Raw genomic sequence first — 12,612 nt, 5'->3', positions numbered from 1 at the left:
TGGCTAGGGGTGGAGCCCCTAGGTCGCCCGCGCGAGGGGCGGCGGAGGGGAGGGGAGGCTGCAGAGGGCGTACTCGGCAAAGTCTAGAAACAACTTGGCATTGTGTTTGCCGAGTTCTGTTCTCGGCAAATGTCCATTGTGTTTGTCAAGTTAGTTGTATGGGACAAGTTAGTGACTAATAATATAAGTACATGGGAAAAACTTGCCGAGGAGCGTGCTATTGTGGTGGCAACAGTGTTAGGCTGGCCATAGTAGGGGTAACATAAGTAGTATCATGCACTTGGAACTCGCAAACATGCTTATGTAGCAGGCAATTAAAGAAGAGAGAGATGGTTATAGTAACATAGGTAGATACCGTAAGATAATAAATGTGATGCTACTATGTGTCATGCATGGCAATAAATGAGACCACCTATGATACTAATCTATGATACTATGCACTATAGAGGTAGTAATATAGACTAGTAACATATGCATGGGAAAACTCAAAACGGTGCCCGGGCTCATCTGCTCCCTCTCAGCAAAAAATTCAAAAAAACACTAGAAAAATTCAAAAATTCCAAACTTTTTTGTGGTGGTAGATAATTTGACGCGTGAGGTGAGCCCCAAAACTCAACTCATTTGGACATCTAAGCAACTCTCGGCAAAAAAGACAAATCGGGTCAAAACAGTGCATGAACAGTATGCTTTTTTACAGACCCTGATTTTGTCTTTTTTGCCGAGAGCTGCTCAGGTGCTCAAATGAGCTGATTTTTGGTGCGCACCTCACGCGTCAAATTATCTACCACCACAAAAAAATTTGGAATTTTTTGAATTTTTCTAGTATTTTTTTTGAATTTTTTTTCTAAGCGTGGGTGCAGATGAGCCTGGGTGCAGATTAGCCGCACTCCATATGCATGTTACTAGTCTAAGTTACTCCCCACTATGACTAGCCTTAGGTGCAAAACGCAATGGTTAGTCTGTAAGTGAATGTCTTGTCATATTTCACATAATCATATTCGAAATAAATGTTGCTAATAGATTGATGTTCTGTTATTAATTAACTAGATCATGGTCTGCGTACTACGAACTTTAGTAGACTTTGACCCAAATATCACAGATGCATGAACTTTAGTAGACTTTGACCCAAATATCGCAGATGCAAGTGAACGAAGACAAAGGTAATTGGAAATTTTGTTGACTTCATTAAGGTAAAGTTAATCTGTCCAGCCACACGTGAATGAAATGCTTGCAAATATTTTTGTTGTATGATCAATAATGAGCTCCCTGGACCAACCTCTCCTTGGTCAAAAGAAAATGAAGAATGGAGTCTGGAGTGACCGTGCCTTTTCCCATGATATAGCTTTTGAATATTTGATGATGTTTTCAACTGGAGTACAATTGGAGTCGATTTTCGGTTGAAGGATCATTTGATTCTCTTTTCTCTTAGGGTTTAGGCTAGCATGCAGGTCTTGTGGATTTTGTAGTGGGGCTGCTTTTGGATTGTGTTACTTTTTTTTGCTTAATTTGGGTGTGATAGCAAGTGCTTGTGTGATTCATGTTGTAACTGCAACTGAGTTTCACTTATGAGGTGAAATCTTAAGGTTGTGTATTGTCGGGAGCACTTCAGTGACATATCAAGTTTGTATTTTTATTTCTGGCCATGCATGAGCAACCTACTAGCATTGACAGTTTTGGCTCTGTACTCTTGTTATTCCTTGGCTCTGTACTCTTGTTATTCCACCTCATTTCAAGTGGTTCTGTAGCGTAGCACGGAAAGCTTACTTATACATAAACAAACATCGTGCCCAATTTTGCTTTTTAGGGGGGCAGTCCGGCCATGGCAAGACTGCCCAATTTTGCTCTCATGCGACGGCATGCATGTTCCTCTACTGTCGCTTCTTTAGGATCGGGCACAGATGAGTTCGTCCTCTGCGGTAGCGCGCGCCGCCACCATCATGTCGGCGGCGTGGCGGGCCTCAGTCACCCTCATCCTCTTCTTCCCACGGCGGGCACACCGGTCCTTGTACCACTCATACTCTGGTGGACCGGAGATGCGGAGGCTAACAGACCTCGATGTCCCAACCCCGACGGATCCGTGCGTCCATTGCGCCGATGATATGGACTCACGGGGACGGATCCCGTCGTCAGTCGACGCAGTCCTCCCGGGAGTGGCGGAGGGCAATGCGGACGGTCATTGCCTCCTCCAACCCGCAAGGGACGACCCCCCAGCTGCCGGATCCAGAGTGATCGGAGTTAGATCCGTTGCCCGCCATGCTGCAGAATGTCGGATCTCCGGACGAAAGCTTAGGACCGGAGTGGAGTGTCTAGGGTTTGACCTCGCAAGCGGATGGAGACGAATATACATGGAGTCAGATGGGTCGGATGCGTCCGGTCGCGCCCGGGTCTCCCCATACCCGCTCCAGATTTGTGTTGGATATGAGGCATGCCTGACAGCCTTGATATTTGAGGACGGTTTGAGACGTCCGTCTTATCTTTTTTTTTACCAGTTAGTGACCCGACTGTCCACCCATGCGTTTGAAGAGAGGGGTTTGAGGCGCCCGGGTATATAGATGTTCTTATGTTGCCTGTTGAAGCTAGAGAAGAACCGAGTTCCTTCCGTATCCCGATTGCACATGATGAGGCAGGTGTCATAGTTAGCGCATCGCCTACCCCAGATGCGACTTGTCATGTCACATACTCACATGGCCCAAATACAGCACGATATATATGGATCAGATGCTACGGATGATATGCTGCCGATTTCAGTGGTTGTTCATCTCAGCGCGACGCGTGACGAAAGTGCAACCAGATGCGCAAATTGGCTCCGGCGATGTGGACGTGACACCCGCCATGTATCCAACCCGATGGCTCCTTGTATGCATCAGGATAAGTACACATCCAAATATCCACTGGATGTCAGAACAACACCACAACACCGGCAATAACTACTCCGGTGTTAGGACGACACTGTCCAGATTGTGAGGTCGGAGATGATCTTCATTAGCTAACGAGATCATACAGATGCCTGCAATTTGATCCGGAAAGCGAGTCGTTGGGGTTCCTGAAAGTTCCTGATGGATGATGACTCGAGTACTGTACTGATTAATTTAGCTGTTATTCGGCACGGGATAAGCCGGGGAGCAGTATTGTGCTGAAAGCAGCCCAAGGACGGACGCTTTTCCTATCCAGAACCCGCGAATACGCTTCCAAGCTCAGCAGCTTGCCCTCCCTCCCTCCCTCCCGCGCCGCCACCCGCGAGGCGGCCGGGGAGGGCGCCCCGATCTCCTCCGCTCGGCCCCCTCTCCCTCCCTACTCCCCCTCGCCGCCGCTGGAGGGCGTGGCCGGGCGAAGCCCGGTCTGCGCAGGCGGCGGCGGGGCCTCCTTCGTCCCCTTGCGCGGGTGGTCAGGCGCGGGCCAGATCCGCCGGGCCTGGGCGCCGGACTGGATGACGGGTGCGGCGGCACGGCGTGCTGCGGAGTGGTCGGGCTCCTGGCGGCGGTGCGGCGGGAGTCATGGTGGTGGTCCTCGCCTCTTGGCGCGCGGGGCTGCTCCGGGGCGGCGGCGCGGGCATGTCCTGTGGGCGCGGCCTCGGCCTCCCCTGCTTGGCCGGCGGGTCTCGGTGGGGGGGGGGGCTCCTCCCTACTGAGATCTGGCTTGCGGGATCTTCCAGATCCCGGCAAGGATGGCGGCGACCCGTGCACGAGAGATGGAGGTCTTCGATCAGATCCGGGTGAAAACCTGCTATTGGCTATTGCCAAGGCCGGCGATGGCGACGCTGTCTGCGTCGTTCCCTTCCTGAAGGCATCGTCGTGGAGATGTTCAAGGCCACTCTCTGCTACCTCCGGGGGAAACCCTAGATCAGTAGATCGGATGGCGGCGGCTCTCTGGTGTCGTCTTCCCCCCTGGGGGCGTCATTCTTGGAGGTGCGCACGGGCTCGAGGGACTAGAGGACAGCGACGTTGGTGGAGCGGAGCTTCATCTTTCACATTGATGATGGCGGATCTCGGCGGCATGGTGCTGTGGAGACTCGGCGTCTGATGCGCGGAGATGGACTCGTGCAGGAGGAGGAAGCTGTCTGGCGTCATGGGGACGTCGATGGCAGACTGGCCAGACAAGGTAGAAGCCTCAATTTGATCTGAAGACGGACCTGTGGAAGATGGCGGCGACGACACACGAGTGCGTCTGACCGGATTGCGCCCCAGACCCAGTATGTGGCTCGGCTGGGGTTACCGAATGAGTTTCGGCTTCCGGCTTTTGATGTTAGGCTTAGGTGAGTGGTTTGGGTAGTGGCCCAGCTAGCACCCCCTCATCATATGGGATAGGAGTAGCGGCACATGTTGCCAAGATGGTGGATTCAGACACATTGTTGTAATACTTTGTATGGTTATCGAGAATAATCAATAAAGTGGCCGTATGCATTTCCCAGATGCAGAGGCCGGGGGTCATCCTCCTTTTCTAAAAAAAAAAAGAACTCGCCTCCCTTTGCAGCGCAGCCATTAGAGTACTTAACAGGTCCTAATCATCTACTCTGTTTGTCTCATATGATTATCATCTTCTTTTCATGTAGTCTTGTACTACTAGAATCGCTTTCCATATTCGTGGTGCGCCCCCGCTACGTATGGGGAGCTCTTCTTTTCAGCACAGTGGCAGCAATTAGAGGGGAATTTAGTGCAAAGAAGGATCCACCTAGATCTGTGACTCCACTGAGTGCCACATCTGCGTCTGCCCGGGTCATGTGTAAAGTAAAAGCAAAATAGAGATCACTCTAGGTTTCTCAGTGGAAACATCAAACATTTTTCTCTAGGTTTCGTCTTTTAGTTTATGTAAGCTACTAGGAGAGTGACGGACCTATTTGAATCTCTGTAGAGTTCTACTAGGAGAGTGACCTATTTGAATCTCAGTAGAGTTGGACAAAACAATGGAAGAATCTCGCTTCAGATTTCAGCCGGTAGCGGCCGTCCTCGTCCCGTTGGAAGTTGGAACAGTCGAGCATGAGACGGGAACAGTAAACCAGTGGACGAGGGCGAGGCGAGGCGACGCGACGCGAGCAATTCCACCAAAACAGGAGGTGGATCGGCTGCGGCGACTGTTCCACCCTCGCCTCCCCGTTTACCCGGCGACGGTTCGTTCGTCCTTTGACGCCGACGCCGACCCGAAAGACGACAGACGTGGGCGGTGGTGGCCGGACGCTCCGCTCCGTGCCGTTCGCGCGACGGCGTCGGCCGTTTTGTCCCGCTCGTCGTCATGGGTCGGGAGTCGGGACGCTGTTCGCCCGTTCGGTGCTGCGCTGAACCGCACCGTACTGGTAACATTGCTCCTTGCTTGGGGTTTATCGTCGGCACCATCACGTGGGATGGGAGGGAGGACCGATCGCCTGTCGTCCGGCCTCGCGGTGATAGACCCGTATTGGATCCGGCTGGCCGATAGCCTGTGCGTGCAAGGATCTCAACGTGCATACGCGGTACGCGTATATACAGAGTTACTCTAGTAGTATTATGTTAGACGTATGAGTAATTGATGGTAGCCATGAATTGCACGTTTGGTGGTTGGATGTTGGAAGTTTGGAACTTGCACACGCTTGTTTGGTCATTTTGTTTTCCTACAGACCAAGTGGAAGTGGGTATCGATGTTAGAGCATCTACAATCGGATTTGGCAAATTCGACCCTATATATATCCGTGAATGCGCCCGGACACGTCCGCGGGCGCATCCGGACGGGCTCTCACATTTTCCTCCCGGCATCCACATAGCTTAAATCTGAACTCTCAAATCCATGCACGCCAATCATACAAAACAAATGTCGCACGTGAATAGCAAATGCTGATACGAAATATAGATAGCGTTTACATAAAATTTATTTTAAGTGTCAAACTCAAGCATTGTGTCCTTGGTTGCCATTGCCATTGTGGGTCCACATGTGCTCCACAAGATCATTGAGTAGTTGCGTGTGCACCTCCCGATCTCGAAGATTCTGATGCATCTGCAGAAAGTTCATAAGCTGAGCTGCATCTTGATCTTCCGGGATTTCAACTTGTTCTCCAGGTGCTTCAAAATCATGGGTTTGGGCTACACCATAACCCTCATCCTCGACAATCATACTGTGCAGAATAACACAACATGTCATCAGCTCCCACAAAGTTTCTGAGTCCCACATCATTGCAGCGCTCCGCACAATTCCCCAACGAGCTTGAAGCACACTAAATGTCCTCTCCACATACTTCCTAGCCGCTTCCTGCATTGTTGCAAAGTGCCTCTGTTTGTTATCACGCGGTTCAGATATGGTCTTCACAAACGCCGTCCACTGAGGATAGATACCATCGACAAGATAGTATCACATATTGTACTCTCGGTCATTGACGGTGTAGTTGCACGGTGGTGATTCCCCATTGCAAAGCCTCCTGAACACCGGAGATCGTTGAAGCACGTTGATGTCGTTGTGAGAACCCGATATTCCAAAGAAAGCATGCCAAATCCATAAGTCATGTGATGTCACCGCTTCTAGTATGATGGTGGCCTCTCTGGTGTGACGTTGATACATTCCCTGCAAAACTTTGGGGAAGTTCTTCCATTGCCAATGCATGCAATCAACTGATCTGAGCATTCCTGGAAACCCCCTTGCCTCTCCAATAGCCACCAATTTCTCCGCGTCCTGCACATTTGGTTCTTTGAGATATTCAGGTCCAAACACCTCCACCACGACACGGGCAAACTTGACAATTGTCTTCAAGCACATGCTCTCCCCCATCCTGACCATCTCACCAACAACATCTGCAGCAGTACCAAGTGCAAGCACCGTCAGAGCAATCGTGCACTTCTGCTTGGCCGACAAAGAGAGTTGGCCGTAGCAATCCCTTGTGAGCTTGAAGTAGTCGTCGTGTGCCTCTACTCCCTCCACAGTGCGCAAAAACAATGGTTTCCGCATGCGAAAACGGTGACGAAACTATGGATCATCCAGGAAAGTAGGTTTGGGAGCAAAGTGGTCCTTGTGCAGTAGCTTTGCTCTAGACACCCTGTCCCGGTTGATCACTCTTCTCCCTTTGATTGAGCCCTTAAAGTTGAGAATATGCTCCACTTGCCGGTCCATTTCCTCTTGCATGCTCATGAGCATAATCATGTCCACTTCTTCATTCGAATCCGACGAATTGAAGAACTCATCTTGAATCATTTGGTCAAGCTCCGTCAGTCCATACTCCTCGTCCATGAAGCATCGGAATCCATCGTTTTCCCTAACAAAATCATAGAAAATTCGGTCGGGTAATGTGTCGAACACATCAAGTGCAAGGCGGAGCCAAAGAGTTGTCGGACGTACCACGGTGGCATCCCGGCCGGCGATGACGTCCCCCGTGGAGAGGATGGGAGATAGGAGTGCTCTTCCGGAGCTGGCGGCGCAGAGCCGGGGAATGGCTGCGGAGCGCAAGACGGCCGACATGGAGGAGGGATAAGAAAGGAGATAGCAAATGGATCCGGCTAGTCTTGGGTGTGGATTTGGTGCAATTTGGGGCCGGGCTATCGGGTCCGACGTGGCGGGCGTGCCCGGGTGCCCCCATATCCGCCCCATATTTGGGCTGGATATGAGGGATGTTGGTCAGCCAGCGCGTTTGAGGGGGCCGTCTGGGTTAAAATTTTGCGATTGCGCAGCCCACCCGTGCGTATCAGCCGGGTTTGAGGCGCCCGGTTGTAGATGCTCTTAGAGCATCTCCAATAGAAGATGGATATGTAAAAATACCTAACTTTTCCATCTTCAGAGGCCAAAAATTGTCTCCAACAGATGATGCAGATGCATAAAAATTACATTTCCGCCTCGTGGAGATGTAAACTACAACGCTTCGAGTTGCAAATTTACATCTCCGGGTGTTGAAGATGTGAAAAGAGCAGTCGCGCGCTAACCGCCGACCACTTGTCATTTCACTTCCCCTCACCCCCTATCTTCATCCAACCACCACTCGTCACCGCCCTACTGCGTATCCACCTCCGCCTCGCCGCCCGCATCCAATTCCTTCTAGTTTCGGCCGCCGCAGACCAAAACACCGTCGTACAGCCCGAATTGGCCCGCCGTCGCCCCGCTCCGCCCTGACCCTGTCCCATCTCTGCCCGCCGCCCCCGACCCCGCCCCAGCCGCTATGGCTCTACCCCAACACCGTCTCGACCCTGTCGCCTCCGCCCCAACTCGATCGCCGCCAACCGACCCCGCCTCTCTCCGGCTTCCACCCTGACTGCGCCCCACCCTCAGTTTTTTTGCCATGGCGCCGAAGAAGACCCTAAGGAGCAAGATGGGGTTCTTTAGCGTGATGATGAAGCCCTCCGGGAAGTTCGGAGTCGAGTTCTTCGATGCCGTCTGCCCCTTTTGGCTAGGCGCGTACCTCACCGTCCATGAGGCCGCGCGTGCCTACGACATGGCGGTGTGGCGTGCCGGAAGGCCGAGGACGGACTTGGATTTCCTGGAGATCAGGATCCAAGCAGCTGCGGAGATGCACGTGCCGCAGGGCATCCAGATGGAGGAGATTCCGACGAAGAAGGCAAAGAAGAACCCAGCGGTTGTCATCGGTCCCGGCGAGAGCGACGAGGCGGCGATGGCGAGGTTTGCGCGGGATCATCTAGAGTACGTCTAGGCTGGGCAGGAGTACTTCTGAAAGCGCAACGCCAAGGAGAAGAAGAAGGAGGAGGTCGAGGACGGCCCCTCGATGGTGATCCCCATCGAGTCGTCATCAGAGGACTGGGGTGACTCGAAGGAGGACGACGAGGGGTGCGACAACCCGAACAAGGATGAGTTTTGGGCGCAGTTCCGCAGCTCCGACGATGATGAGTAGTTTCATCTAGTAGTAGTTGAATTATGTATGAAGTTTTATGTTTGAACTATGTACAAATGAAGTAGTAGTTGGAAGTTTTCAACATTTTACATCTCTACTTTGCATCTTCTGTTGGAGTTGCTCTTTTACTTCTCCAATTTGCATCTTCTGTTGGAGTTGACACTTTTTTGGAGATGTGAATTTTTACATCTCCAAAATTTGCATCTTCTATTGGAGATGCTCTTAGTTTACAGATTCTTTATCCCTCGATATTGTTCTAGTGTTTGGGCAAACTGAGCGTAGCTCAAAATGGTTAGCGCATCTCTAACGATGATACCGATTCATGCGCTGATAGTTGTACCGGTACGCAAATACAAATGTGGGAGGCGGCCATCCAAAACTATCTGCATACATTTTAAACCATGATTTAATTACCTGGGTGAATTTCATCAAACACAATGACGTCATCAAAGTTTGAATAAAAAATAGCACAAATCATCCAGACATACCATGCAAATAAGTCTAGTACACCAATAGTCCAAATTCAACGAGAGTAAATGGATGTTCAATAAGTTTTTCATGGATGGATCATATTGTGCCACACATACAACCCCTTGAGCTTCATTCAATAATGTGTGTGTGAATGGTCTGCCCTCTGCACTGTGGTACATCACGGCAACACATACAGACTACACAACATTGAGTGAGATGTTAATGGGACCGGGAGTGAATGAATCTGTCAATCAACAAGTCAAGTAATAAGAAGCAAAACTTACCATCTTAATGGTTGCCGCATGCAATGGCCACATTGCCTACATCCGATCAGCCGCGCCACGAAACTTTGTGGCAGATTTATAGATGGTGTACCATCGATATGACTTCATATTACATCATGAATGGTGTGCATATCATAGAGCGCAATGTGCTTTAGTGCATGAAACAAAACACGCTCATGCTGCCAAAAGAGTCCCCTTCTGCTCTTGCCTACGAAGTCCATAGATATGGCCAAACACCATCGCACAACAACTCATCCTCCATGGTCGAGTACTTTGCCATCCTTCTTACTCTAGAAGGAGGGTACCTTGCTACAGACGGATTCTGGGTGTACGACATAGTAGTACAAGGAGAGCGAGTGCGTGGGTTGTGGCTATGGATGCCTGTCAATGCCTGGGTGGTGGCCAGAAGGGTTCAACGATGGCGTCGGAGGAGGAGAGCACGGATGCAAAACAAGGGGAAGCAGTGGCAAAGTGAAAGAGAATGGGACTGAGAGGGGATTTAGTGGGTCGGGGGTGTCTGAGTACGTGTCGACAGTCTAGACTCCTGCAAAGCCCCTCAGTTTTACTTCCAATTTGCCAGAAAAACCACACTCTGTAGCGCCCAAGATGCAATTATATCCCAATCACGTGACGGAATCATGATTGGGGCATAACTGCATTTCGAGCGCATAGCAAGGTGGATATCATTACAACATACCATGTAATGAATAGATCAGAATACAAGATACATGCTTACACTCGCCAGAAGCTACAGCATGAATACATCAATACATAGCGATCATCATACAAAAGAGCAGGATCCGACTATGGATGAAGTCAAACAACAAAGAAGAACGACATCCACCCTGCTAATCTCAGGCTCCCGACCCGGAACCTGTCCCTTGATCGAAGAGGAACAAGCAAGCATCACTCTCTCGTCAAATCATTGCCTTACCTGTACCTACAAATGTTGTTGCAGTAATCTATGAGCCACGAGGACTCATCAATCCCATTACCATGGGTATCAAGACTAGCAAAGTTTAACGTGTATGGAAAGGATAAGTGGTGAGGTTGCAGCAAGCATTAAGCATTGAATGGTGGCTAAACTTACGAGTACAAGAATAAGAAGAGTAACTACGCATAACGGTCGCAATCTAGTAATGATCAAGAAGTGATCCTGAACTACTTACGAGACAAACATAACCCCACCGTGTTCTCTTCCTTAACTTCCTCGAAAAGTGACGATCACGGTTACACATGCGATTGGTGTATTCTAAATCGGGTTTAGTGTCAGATTCTCTACAATCGGATATTATAAATTTCCAATCTGCCACATAACCATGGGCACGGCTCTCGAAAAGATTAAACCCTACACGAGTGTACCAACTTTGTCCATTATAAGCTCTCACGATCCGCGGAGGTAAATCTCCATCTCGGGACAACCCGATCAACCTCAGAATCCCAGTGCACAAGACATTTTGACAATGGTAAAACAAAACCAGCAAGACCGCCTCATGTACCGACAATCCTGATAGGAGTCACACGTATTTCGTTCTCAGGGCACACCCGATGGGCCAGACGTCGGGTTGGCTGAAACCATGGTTGCCTAGGGGGCGCTGGACATCGCCCAGTTTGGACCAACACTCATGAAGAGCACTGGCCTGAGTTGTTGATTAATTATCCTTGGGGTGCTAGCCGGTCCCTATGCAAGTTTTAGTTGTTATTAGGCAAATGGTAAAACCAAAGTTGGGCCTTGCTGGAAGAGTTTTATTCAAAGCGAACTGTCAAGGGGGGCCCATAAACCTCGACAATGTTAGGAACGCAAAATCAAGGAACATAACACTGGTATGACAAAAACTAAGGTGTCAGGAGTGGAACGAAGCACCAGGCAAAAGGCCGAGCCTTCCACCCATTACCATGTATATATATGCATTAATTAAATAAGAGATATTGTGATATCCCATGATATCCATGTCCCAACATGGAACAACCTGCACTGCACCTGCAACTAGCAATGCTATAAGAGAGGCTGAGCAAAGTTGTAACATTGCCAACCAACGATTTGCTGGGATTGTGGAAAGGTTAGAGGCTTATCATGGAATACTAGGAGGCTTGATAAAAAAGTGATAGGTAGCACGACATAGCGATAGCATCGAGACATCTAGCAAGCTAAGATAGTAGTGGTATCCAGGATAATGATCATCTTGCCTGAAAACCCGCTAGGAAGAAGACTGAATCCATGAAGTAGATGAACCAACATAGTCGAACGGATCCTCACAATCGCAACATAATCGAAACTATCAAGAAGAAGAAGAACCGAAAAGAAGCAAACGACATGGTAAACACACTAGGATAAACATGGCAAGATGCACATCAAGTATGATGCATGTCCGATTTAATGCAGCATGGCATGGCAAAGTGCAACAAACAATACTATAAATTAAGTGGAGCTCAATATGCAACTCGTTGCATATTGACAACACACCATATTCAATTATTTAGTTCACTCTCGTTCATGTACAAGACAAGATCAAATGTTGGTTAAATGGCAAGAGGTGAAGCATGAGTAAACTACACATTTAGGCATTTTAAATGAGGCCGGAAACATCGAACAACAATTCCAGAAAATCCCCATATGCAAATATTGAAGTGGTACTGTTCTGCCCTAAACCATATTTTATTATTGTCAAACATGCAAAGTAAGTGCACCATGTTAATCTATGCATTTTTTCACCCCCATTTACATATAAATTTTATTTAATTCAGAGCTACGGTTATTTAGTTAGGAAATAAACCATTTTAGCATATCATTTAGCATATGTGATGCAAACATTAATTTAAACATTTTAAACATGGATGAAACTTGAATATTACAGAACTAGATGAAATTCTATGCATTTTACATGTTTTAATCATTTTAATTCGATGCACGGTTTGTGAGATATTAAATGCATGAACTCTAGGGTTTTTTTTGACAATCTGGCGTTCTCTGGATAATTAGCAAGACCACAGAGGCAGGAAAAAATATGTAACGGGATAAAACTGACAGGCTGGTCCAACAGTAGGGAAAAAAGGAGGGGCGCTGGGGTG

This window comes from Triticum dicoccoides, chromosome 2B (assembly GCF_002162155.2).
Source record: "Triticum dicoccoides isolate Atlit2015 ecotype Zavitan chromosome 2B, WEW_v2.0, whole genome shotgun sequence".
NCBI classification, from domain to species: Eukaryota; Viridiplantae; Streptophyta; class Magnoliopsida; order Poales; family Poaceae; genus Triticum; species Triticum dicoccoides.
The sequence above is the reverse complement of the archived record's forward strand: the minus strand, read 5'-3'. Positions refer to the sequence as shown.